The following is a 12,628-nucleotide window of genomic DNA, read 5'->3' as shown; positions in this document are numbered from 1 at the left end:
TCACCCTCCCATGCCTCTGGCCTGTACCCCAGTTCTTGTATAAATAAATAAAACTTTAAAAAAATTCAAAAGTGCTATTGTAAATTAATCTGGAAAATATTCTGCACCACTCAGCACATTGGATCTCACATAAAGGCATTTTATTGAAACAGGAAATGTAAGGGCATTACAATAACAGCTGCAGGTTTCCTTCTAACCTACCCTAAATGAGATATCCTAGAAAGCAGTCTCCAAATCTTATTTTTCACATTGTCAAATTGATCTTATAAAATTTAAAAAGTTCTAGATGCTGGAGCAAGGATTACTCAGGTACCATTTCTTCTACTAAGAAAAGGTTAAATGTATTAGTCTTTATCTACACATAAATGTAAGAAACAAAAACTTAAGAAAATAAAGTTCTGTTGTTAATCAATCACACCCAATAATTATCATAATTATTACTGAGTCTTAATTATTCTTGTCACTTTTTAAATTTGAGAAGACTAACTTAGGAATCAGGGGTGCAGGAATGTAGTTTCAATGCTGCCATTATCTAGCTGTGTTCTCATGGGTAACTCCTTTCATTTTTCTGGGTTTCAATTCCTCTATTTAAAAAATTAAGAGGTTGAATAAAATAATTCTGGCTTCAGTTTTGTGTCTAAAGTTAATTGTGCAAAAATGAGATACACATCATGATCTGAAACTAAGAACAAGATAAAAAATTGCCAACAATTAAAAGAGGATATTTGACAATAAGAGAAAAAACAATATTCAATTCATGCATAGCCATGTAATCAACTATCGATAAGACTATATCAAAGATACAAAAAGATGAAAGGTCAAACTTCATGGCAAGAACAGCAAATCAATTGCCGAGGATGTGCCAACTCTGCCTGATTGGTGAGACTATCTCAAGCAGGCTATAGAAGGTTGTGAGGCCACATGTGAATTCATTGGGTAAGAATGTTGTGCTTTATTAGTAAAGTGCCTGTGCATTCTGAAAAGCAGAGTAGTAGCATCTGGTAGATATTTGACATTTGAGTTCTAACACAATATTCTAACCATGAACAGCAGATAGCTCATCTATATCCAAATATGTCTGAATAGATCAGCCTCTGTTCTCAAATAATATAAGAACATATAATCTGTCGTCAAATAAAATGTGAGTAGCTCCTTTCAGGTCCTTGACTGTTCTACAAATATAAGATTAAAGCAGAAAATCTAGTTGCAGCTATATGCATCCCTCTCCCCCTTCCCGACTTTCAGTCATGTTTTTCTGTAGTAGAACCTTTGGATTTTTTTATTTTTTTGGTGCCACATCATTTTATTTCAATCTTCAAATGATATAGAGGTAACAACTTCTGATGCCAAACTATGAAAGTAATAATAAGGGAATGGACCAAATATTAAAAATAAAAAGACAATCATCTAAAAGTATTTCCTGTTTCATAGCCATGTTTTGGCTGTACTAGTCAGCAGTTCTGGCCAATGGCTTCCAACAACAGGGATAAATGAACCCCCTGATCTTAGCCAAAGAACAATCACATTTTCTTCCTGATAGTTTACGCTGAATCACTTCCCACCACACTGATCCACTCACCAGAATTTTGTAAGCCTCATCTTAAAATGCATAGTAGGTATTGTGATCTTCACAATAACACTAAACTAAATATAAAAGCAAACAAACTCACCAATGTTTTTTATAAGGCATTAGGAAATCACTGCTGGCTGGGCCCTGCATTTCACTAGTTTAAAGAAAAGTTTTGATTTCCATTTCTCAGCACACCCAATATAAAGAAGTTTAATCAGCAATTCTTTAAACAAGTTTAAAGTTTAAATGAGTCCCCTTCTTTTGTTTTGATTTCTTTTAGTAAATATTTCATATAAAGCATGAAATCAAGTTCTATTTCATAAAAAAAATGAGTATATGTCTATATTTCTTTAAAAAAAAAACTTCATAAACTCCTTCCAGCCCCCACCCTGACCACTTGCCCACTGGCACAGATACCTTAAGGCAAAGGCCCCTGGGAGGCAGGTCTGTATGGGCTATGGGTCAGAGACTGAAGGTGATCACATTGCATCCCTGTGCAGTCAAGAGGCTTTTCCCTCCTGCTCGCTGAGCCATCCTGCCTGACACTCTCTGCCATGTTGGTGAATAGGCCTGTGTCCACCATGCCTGGGATAATTTTGATGGTTGTGCATGCTCCATCTGTGTTCCTGGTCAAACTTTCAGTCCAAAATTCCCATTATCCATGACTACAGGACTTGTTGACTGCCATAGAAGTTCAGTCTTTCCCCCAAACTTCTGAGTCACAGTTTGGCCCACTGGGACATAGGCCATTGGGATGACCTCTGTGGGGACATCCTTGTACCACTGATCCCCAAGGTTATTTGAATCTTTCCTGATATCTGTGATCACAATGAAGTGACTAGCATAGCCAGCCACAATCTTCCCTGGGACTAGGCAGTGTCCTGGCCCTTGATGAACTTGAGATCAGCATCTACTTCATCTGCACCATGGATGGTAAAGTCGATCTCTGGGTGTCTGTCCAGGTCACTGGGATTTAAACCATAATGAAGGATAAGTTGAAGGGTATAGAAGGAAATGGGAATACAGACAAGGTTCAGATTCTCTTGTTTCACTCTTCCAGCTATTCAGCATGGACAACTGCAGAACTACTTCTAATTCCTAGTCCCTGGTTATTTTTTAAGGAGATTTATTTATTTATGCATTCAAGAGCTGAGATGCAGACCAGAAGTGCAGGGGCTGAGAGGAATCACCAGAGACAGTAGAACAAGCAGATTGACTGAAATACACTGCTGAGGGGAGCAGCAGGTGAGACAGGACTGGTCTGCTGTGCCATGGGTAGCTCCCTGCCCAGGGATTGAACTCACGCTGCAGTGGCTGTAGATAGCTTCATAGCACTGACATTTTAACCCCTTGTGCCACCAAGGAGGCACCACCTTGGTTATTTTTAACGTGCACTGCTGTGCAGTCAGCCACCCTCTTGGCCACTTCTATCTTGGGCATCATGGAGGGAACCAAAAAGACATTGCTGAAATCTTTACCGATGGTGCTTATGCTACTAGTGCTGCCACAAGTGTCAGACTAAGAACACCCAGGAGGCTGCGTGTGGGAGTCCAGGATGGCCCAGCTTTGGGATTTTATTAAGGCACATGGCTACTCAGAATAAATGCAGTTTTTTTTTTTTTTTTTTTTTTTTTTTTTTTTTTTTTAAATAAATTTTATTGTTATATTCCCCATACAATTGCAGCCCCCCCATTCTGACCCCAATCCCTCCCCTCCCGCCCCCCTAAAAGCGTCTCTGGTTCATAGTTTTTTGTTGATTTTGATTTTCACTATCTTATAGTTATTCATTTTCCTGGTCCCTTATTTAAGTTTTCTAGATTCCTGCTATGAGTGAGACCATCCGGTATTTTTCTTTTTCTTTTTGGCTTATTTCGCTGAGCATGATCCCTTCCAGCGCCATCCATGTTGCTGCAAATTGCATGTGTTTATCTTTTTTGAATGCTGAGTAATATTCCATGGTATATATGTACCACATCTTCTTGATCCAGTCATCTATTTTTGGGCATTTGGGTTGTTTCCAAAGCTTAGCTATTGTAAACAGTGCTGCTATAAACATAGGGGGGCAGGTGTTCTTTGGAATTGATGTTTCTGTGTCCTTTGGGTAAATACCTAGGAGTGGAATTGCTGGATCATATGGAAGCTCTATGTTTAGTAGGTCCAGAAATCTCCACACAGCTTTCCACAGTGGTTGGACCAGTTTGCACTCCCACCAACAGTGCAGAAGAGTTCCTTTTTCTCCACACCCTCGCCAACATTTGTTGTTGCTAGTTTTTTTAATATGTGCCAGAATAAATGCAGTTTTTCAGCTTTTTGGCAGGTCGATGACCATGTTTGACTGTTAATCAAGGGGATCTGAAAAGAAATGAGTGAATACCTTCCAGGTTGGGTGCTTTTCCCCTTCTAGCAGCCTGGGGGCTGGTGAGTCATGAGGGAGATAAGATGAGGTGACAGCCTGGAATAATTACATCAACTCTAGACTACTCACACATGGAAAGTTACATGTCATAAAAATAATCCTGAATTTTGCTTAAGACACTACTATTTTAAGTCTCTGTAAGAGCAACCAAACCATGCATTACCTAATGAAATATTTACTTTGAGTTATGGGAATGTGCCTAGAAAACATGTCTACATGTGGGAAGTATGATGTGGTTCAGAAGAAAGTCATTTCCATTGTGTGGATATTCTGGAAAAGTGACAGGAAGTAAAAAGATTGGTGCAGCTAATACTTTCTTTTACCTTTTGTAAAAGTTTCCTTCCTGCTACATGCTCAAATCCAGCCAACCCCTATGTTTGTAAATAAAGTTTTATTGGAACACAGCCACTTCATTCATTTACATATTGCCTGTGGCAGCTTTTTGAGCTAAGGTGGCAGTGTTGAGCACTGACAGAGACCATATTTGGCATAAAATCTAAAATATTTACTACCTGGACCTTTACGGAATAGATTGGCCCTGTCTTAAATGATGGCAGTCTTTGTGCCCATGGGAACTCTGACTAACTGAACTGGTTTCAGACCCCTTTTTCTTATTTTCAAATGGCAGTTTGTCACATCTATATATTGATATTCAACATCCTACTTCAATTTCTCCAAATATACTATTTGCTGTCAAATAACCATTTTAAAGCTTTTAATTTCTCCTCATTTCTCTTCCTCGTAATTTCACTTGAATGCAACTTAACCTCGGGGTCATTTTCCACAAAAAGATGTTATCTCTTCACAAGAAATTAGTGTGTTACAAAGGTCAGTAGGGGGAAGGGGTGGGGAGGCACACTCTCCTTGTATTTGGGTTGCACACTTACAAGTGTAGTAATGGGGCCCCACAATCTGATCTCACAACCAGTGAAGTCCAGGTTCATTCCCTAATCTCAAATGTCACTTAGGAACAGTGACTACACTGCTAGAGAAAACATATCTATGGTATTTAAATAAAACAAGATTATTTATGTTAAATTCAAGAAAGTTATGGGAAATTTAACAGCTGAGGCAATCTAAGTCTTCAAAAAAAGTGAGTTTGACTTGAACAGAATTTTAAATGGAAAGAAAAAGTGAAACCAATGAAGAATATGCTACATTTATCTCAATATCACTAATTTCCCACACAGAATCAAAGGGAAAAGCAAATGACTGGGTTTCTTTATGTAACTTAGTTTCTAAATGAAAATTTAAAAAAATGCCAGAAGTAGGCATCTTACTAACAGAAAACTTTGTAAAGTTGGTTCTAAAATTATTAGAACCTTAAATTCATTATTCTTTAAGAAGAAAAATGAAAAATTTAGACCATTAAGAAGCAAAACTTTGAGGGGGGGAGAAACCCTGTAGATTAAAATTAAGAAACTCAGTTGACATAGGTACATAAATCCACACAAGGAAAAGTTGTGCCTGTGTTTTTAAATGGGTTTTAAATTACAATCATTTCATATAGCCATCATCTCTTACATGCCTGTTTTAGTACCTGTGAGATTTCAGACTCTAATTAAAAACAAGATATTTATGTTCATAAAATTATGTATATAGTTAGAATGTGTACTAACTTTATTACACTTAGGATCTATAACTGTGCTACCAATTATGGTAACCTCTAACCACATGTGGTTTCAAGTGCTATGTGGGTCGTCCAAATTTAGACAGTATAAAATACACACTGAATAGTGAAAATTTAGCACAATAAAAAAAGAATGTAAAATATCACCTTTTAAATTGTTTTGATTATTGAAATGATAATATTTTAGATGCATTGGATTAAATGATACTATTAAAATTAAATATAACTTTTTTCAGCTTTTTAAGATTAAGTACAGAAGATTTAACTTATTTATGACCTTACAATGTATTTCTATTGGGTATCACTATTCTAGAATATCTAGGAAGAGAAATGAGGAGAAATTAAAAGCTTTAAAATAGTTATTTGACAGCAAATAGTATATTTGGAGAAATTGAAGTAGGATGTTGAATATTAATACATAGATGTGACAAACTGCCATATGAAAATAAGACTATCTTTTTTTCCAGAGATAATTATCAGCTTTAAGGAGCTGAGAAACCTACTACTGCAACACTGGTAATTAATATAAATTTTGTACAGGGTAAGTTCAATGGGATTTTAAAAATCATTTTGTGTAACCTCAAAATATCAATTTTACTTTAAATAATCTAATTAGAAGTACAGAAATAAAATGTCTAAATTCTACTATTCTCCTTGCTGTTCTTATTTTAATCTTATTGATTTTAAAGGGAAGATTGTGTATGTGCACAGAGAGATATGTGGGGTTAGTTATAAGTTGCGAAGGAAACAGATGAAAAATAACAAAATCAACAAGAGAATGATGCACACGAGATATTTTTGACCAAAAATAAACTTTTTTTAAAGAATAAAAATTGAGGGCCTCCCTGGTGACACAGAGGGTTGAGCTCAGTGCTGTGAAGCTGTCCGCAGCCTCTGCAGTGTGGGTTCCATTCCAGGCCAGCAAGGGAGCTACCCACATGGAGCAGCAGACCTTTCCTGTCTTGCCCGCTGCTCCCCTCAACAGTGTATTTCCATAGATCTGCCTGTTCTGCTCCCCTTTCTGTCTCTGGTGAATTCTCTCACCCTTCTATGCCTCTGGCCTATACCCCAGTTCTTGTATAAATAAATAAATCCTTAGAAAATAAAGAATAAAAATTGAGCACCTTAGATTATTTCTTTAGATAAAAACTTTTTTCTAATGTACTTTCACAGTCTAGGGTACTCACTTCCTATAGAAGATGGGGAAAAGGCATCTATAGGAAGGAAAACATGTCACTTCCTAAGGTTCTTCATTAATATGCTTTCTATAGATAACCAAAATAATCTTGTTTATCATGGGAAATATAAATCTTCACATTACAAAATGTTTTTTTAACTGTAACGGTGCTAAAATACTGGCTTGCTTTCCTGACCATCTAATTTTATCTTAATGAACTATTTTATTAGATGAATCACTATTCTTATAAATTCTTTGGTATAACAGAACAGAATGTGACAGCTAACAGCATGTGCCGGCTGATAGTGCCAACTGTCTCCAACCCTGTTGCTTTAAATGATTTACTCAAGATAAAGATTTGACCCTGCAGAAAGGCAGTCCTTGGATTTCCTCCGAAGGTCCACTTGAATATTAACTTTCTCTGCTCTTTTGATGTCAAGACTTGCCAAGAATAAAAAAGCTAGGTAATTCTCTCCACTCCCTACCTTTGTCCCCTAGTCCATGAAAAGTCTTGTCTTCAGTTATAAGCTATCAGAGAACAAAGAAAAAAGTAATTTCAGGGCCCAGATGTAGAAATGCCTTAGTGATCATTTCCAAACAACACCAGTTGCTTCTGAATTTAGAAGGAAATATGAAGTCTGATTCTTCTGTTTCTCACTCAAAGCAAGGAGAACCTTCACTTGTCAAAAAAAAAAAAATCATACACTATTACTTTTTATAATTTAAAGACACAGCAAAAGCAAGGAGAAACTGTTCAGAGTGTTCAGAACATGGTACTGCTCATTAATAAGGATCACCATCATGGGTTGCTATGCCTCCAACCTTCAACTTAGCCAGGCCACAGTAGCATCTCTCAGTTGTGCCTAATGTGTCATCACATAGGGACTGTTAGTTAGTATTTGGACTAATGGAAGGGAAAAGTGATAGGGGTGGGGTTTTTGATATTTGTACTGGCAGAAAAGGTTTGTATGGGGAACTTTGGGGGAAAAGAAAATTGAAAAAGACAAAAAGTTTTAAAAAGAAGTGGAATTCAGGATGCAGCTATACCCAGTCAGTGTCTGGGACTAGGCATAATCTTCCTTAGGTGGCAATGGGGTGTCATTTTGATGAGGAAACTTACGAGACTCTGGCTACAAGCTTGAGTGTGTAAGGAATAGAATGTGGCCCCATCAAAGTCCAAAGGATAGGGCCAGGTGCTAAGATATGGTAAAGCAAATTGGACCAGGCTCCTGAGGTGGGTCCTTCACCAATGATAGCTTAGGAAGTGAGCATACATTCAAAAATCACATGAATCTATTTTTCTGTGTTATGATCTTGTCTCAATTTCTTCATGTTCTTGCCGACATAGCCTTAATGTCTTTTTTTTTTTTTAAGATTTATTTATTTATTTATACAAGCACTGGGTACAGTCAGAAGTGCGGGAGGATGAGAGAATTCACCAGAGCCAGAGCGGAGAGCAGAGCAGGCAGAATGACGAAGTACACTGCTGAGGGGAGCAGCGGGCGGCAGGAGAGGTCTGCGCGCCATGTGGAACCCTCACCTGTGGCCAGGGATCGAACTGGCGCTGCAGAGTCTGCGGGCATCTTCGCAACCCAGCGCTCAACCCAACGCTCAACCCAGCGTGCTCAACCGCTGCGCCACTGGGGAGGCCCTCTTAATGTCTTTTTTAAAAGCTGCTCATGAAACACTTCTAGAGAATATGGTGGGTTGGAATCACTGTTTTTGTCACAACCTCTGTGCGGCAGTGGTGAGCTGCACCAGAAATGGGCACCAACAAGACGTACCCAGCCCATGAGCTCGGAACAGCAAAGTTATCACAATGGGTGTTAACAGCCCTCGCTGTGGCCAGCTGCCTCCCTCAGGAGATTTTCTGAGGTGGAGAATACTGGAGGTTTTGACTTAGGGTTCAAGTGAGACAAAGCTTAGGTCTTCCAGGCTGAGGTCAGCCAGAATGTTCATGTAGCCTCCTCATTCATACCCAGTGCCTAACGAGACCTAGGGGAATGCAAATCTCATGTAACTTCTATCAGAGAACAAAGCAGGAGTCCACAGAATGTGACGGCAGAATCCCCAATTCCAACAGTAATGTTAGTACTACATATTTAGAATGACAGATTGGAAATTTTTTGTCAAATTTATTTTATATTTCTCAGGGAATGTGCTCATGAATATAATAGTATTTCTTAATTGAACTATATTTTAAAAACCTCTAGGAAAGTTTACATTGAAAGAAACGTGTAATGCTACCCTCATTAAAGCAATACACTGAAAGCTTTTTGTGTGCAATTGGATTTTTATGTTCTATTTTCTTTTTTTTAAGTTCATGCTTTTAAGTGCATTTTATTTCTGATTATGATACAAGGAAAAGAAAGCTATATGACACATGGGGAGTTATGTATAAGCAAAAGATACTTAATTGCTATGATTTTAATTCTCATCTCTAAGGTTTGAAATTCACTGACTAGTAAAAGACAAATTTGAAGATTTCAATTACTACAAAAAGTGCACTAGCTGCTAGATAAATTTAGTTTAACTTAAAGGGAAATGAAGAAAATAGAACCTGCCAAACTATTAAAATACAATAAATGAAAAGATTTTAATGTCAGTGACAAGAAACAAGGAGCAAAATAGTGAAAAGCGTATCTCACTATATTTGACTAATCCTCAAAACCGTAAGAATTTAATTTTTACAGATGTTTCTCAGACTTTGTCCATTGATTATAGTTTCTTAACTGAAAAAATTATATTCCATTTTCTATAAAGGAAAAACAATTTGTATTAAATTCATTTTTATTGGTCATTTAATATGTGCCATGCTAAGTCCTAGGATTCAAAGATAAAAAAACCACAAACTGTATCCTCAATGAGGTGATGGACTATCAAAGAAAATGGTTATACTGTCATACAGGGAGAAAAAAATCTGCATTAAGATGGAATAATTAGGGTCTCCCTGGTGGCACAAGGGGTTAAGCACAGCACTGTGAAGCTATCCCCAGCATGAATTTGATCCTCACCGGCCAGATTGCTACCCACATGGCATAGCAGACCTCTCCTGTCTTATCCACTGCTCCCCTCAACAGTGTATTTCATTCAATCTGCCTGTTCTGTTCCCCAGTCTGTCTGTGGTGAATCCTCTCACCCGCTCCACCTCTGGCCTATATCCCAGTTCTTGAATGCATAAATAAATAATTTTTTTTTTTAAAGAAGGAATAATTAACCCAGCACTGGTGGGAAGAAGTCTGGAAAGTTTTATAATTTTAAAGCTGGATCTTAATGGATGATTAAGAGTATGCCAGCTAACTAAAGGAAGGAGGGTCATTCGAAACAAAAAAGAACATGGAAGAAATTGAATGAAGGGTACACAAGACATATTTATGTCATTTTGCAAATTCCTGTGAATTTATAGTTATATCAAAACTAAAGATTCAAATATGCTAATGCTCAGCTGTATGAATGTACATAATATTTAGGAAAAAGCAGCAATCTTATGTGAGGGATTAAGATGGAAGGATGCTCAACAAAAAATCAAGACATCATGAATTACAGAAAAACATGGTTGGCAATAAGTAGATATCTCAAAACAATGGAAATAAAGAGATGATAAACGACTTAGTATTTTTGAGGTAAAAGCAAATATCTTTGGTGATTCTGGTAAAGAGGGAAAAGCTGAAGAGAACTTTAATTTGGGGTGAAATTCATGCCATTAATCATTATGGAATAACCGTTGTTTTAATATTAAAAGATGATGCGTTCAATTTAGAACTATTGAGGCTGATTTTCAGTATACATACAGAACATAAGATTAGACTGTAAAAGCAAGGCCTGATAAGGTGCATTTAATATACTGTTTGTGAATATTTAATTCTGCTATGAAAGATAAGAAAACAAACAGGATAGACTGAAGTCAATAGAAATGTTAAGCATAGCATAAGTTATAATATGCAAAACTGAAATGCATATATACATGACAAGTAAGCAAGTAACTTATGAAATACATGTAGAATTCATGTGACATGTTAAATATCGACTTGGTAACCTGTAAGAAATGCCAGGAAATCTATCAATAAAATAAATAGAAAGTTTGATGGAATGAACAAGAGAGTTATTTAAAGATAGCAAGGAAAAGAAAAACCAAATCATGCCACCTCTGGAATGAGAATTATGTCACCCCAAATTCAACCATCTGACATCTAGTATGGTCTATAGATGTGTTTTCCAGCTCTGTGTGTTATCTGCCCAAGAAATGTATCTAAGACTCACAACTGTTTAGCAGACTAATTGACAAACCTCATCACATCTAGATGTCCTTGATCCTGAGCATGTTTAACAAGTATGTGTCGTTGGCCCATGGTCCCTTCTATTGATAAACCTTTAACTCAAACCTCATCCCTGGTCTTCATAACACACCATTATGAGATAGGACTCAAGTGGCAGAGAGATAAAGAGTCTTGTGAACCCCCAGACTCAGGTATTGTGGTCCATCCATCAGCTTGTACTCTAATACAATAATGTTAACTTATCCCAATTCTGTACACTTGCTACTTCTTGTGTTTCAAATTGATTTAATAAACCCTGTGTTTCCTGCATTGTAATTTGGTCTTTGAGCATTTCTGCTTTGTGACTTCTGAGATAATAGTGTTCCTCATAATGTACTTGGGGCTATCATTGCTTCAAGGTAATTCCCCATATGATAGGTCTGAACTAGAGGATTATAATCATTGAGGTGGTTAAGATAATCCAAATAGACCTCAATTATTTTGGTTAAACACAGTCAGTTTTTGTTGCATGTAAGCTTTCAACAAATGCAAAACCCTATAAGACAAAATAAAGCTTCCACCTTTAAAAATGTACAAATTACCTCTTTTTTCTTTTTCTGAAACCTCAGTATAAACATTCCATGCCGTATTTATCTTTGTTTCTCTACATGTAACCTATTATCAGTAATAATAGAGATGCTTAAGATTTTTGATGAACTGAGGAATGTTATAGTAAATTTTCAAAATGCATATATTTACATACTTATTTTTATACACTGACTCTGACAAAAGATCAGCAGAGCCAATATGCAATTTTATTAAAATTTGTGTGAATTAGATCTTTTATGCAGACAGAAACTGTCATGGGAAAATACTGAGCTCCTGGGCAGGACTGACAGAATGAAAATGACTTTAATGACACAGTGGTTGCAGACTCCAGGACCAGCGAACCTCAACTTCATTTTCAATAAATGGCAAAGATCCCAAATCCTCTATTCATTGTTGAAGTAAGCTGGCAAACAGAATTTGAGATTGTGGGAATGTGGAAAGGTAAACACATGTGATATAGTTTGTTTGCTGAGGCACGGTGGAGCAGAGAAGCATGCAAATTCAGGACAAAACAAACCCCAAAATGTGAAAAAAAAAAAAAAGAAGACAGAGGAAAAGTCTTTTTGTTTATTTATCTGGAGTGTTGGTTAGATAAATTATGACTCATTCATACAACAGAATATTTTGCAACTTTTTTTTAAAAGGTGAAAATATTAATTTAAAATTGATAAGGGATGACATACCAGATATATTGTTAAGCAAAAAAATGAGGTGAGGAACTATTTGCAGAGTGTCCAGGCCAGCCGCAAATCAACGGGGTACCCGGGGGAGGAAGCAGGGCCTTGGTATGGAACAGGGGTACGCAAGGAGTGGAGACAAAGCCAGGATTATCGCCAGTCTCATTTATTCAGGAATGTGTACAATGTTATATAGGGTTTGGAGGAGGAGGTCTCTCCTTATCTCTAGCAAGGAGAGACCACCAATGCAAACAAGCCACAGTAGCAAGCAGGGGGAAAGGTTCAGTCTTCAC

At 37.1% G+C, this 12,628-nt stretch overlaps 1 pseudogene across 1 annotated transcript; it reads right to left on the bottom strand.

Annotated features, from left to right (window-relative positions):
* Nucleotides 1-1,988: 1,988 nt before the first annotated feature.
* On the bottom strand, nt 1,989-11,142 carry LOC311171834 (ribose-5-phosphate isomerase-like; annotated as a pseudogene). Its single transcript has 3 exons — nt 11,081-11,142; nt 8,578-8,663; nt 1,989-2,630 (listed from the first exon to the last, which is right to left on the bottom strand). The product of its transcript is annotated as a ribose-5-phosphate isomerase-like (transcript).
* Between the last annotated feature and the right edge of the window lie 1,486 nt (nt 11,143-12,628).

Source organism: Talpa europaea (assembly GCF_964194135.1).
Source record: "Talpa europaea genome assembly, chromosome: 6".
Taxonomy (NCBI): domain Eukaryota; kingdom Metazoa; phylum Chordata; class Mammalia; order Eulipotyphla; family Talpidae; genus Talpa; species Talpa europaea.
Note: the sequence above shows the minus strand (reverse complement) of the source record. Positions and strands in the feature narration are given on the sequence as shown.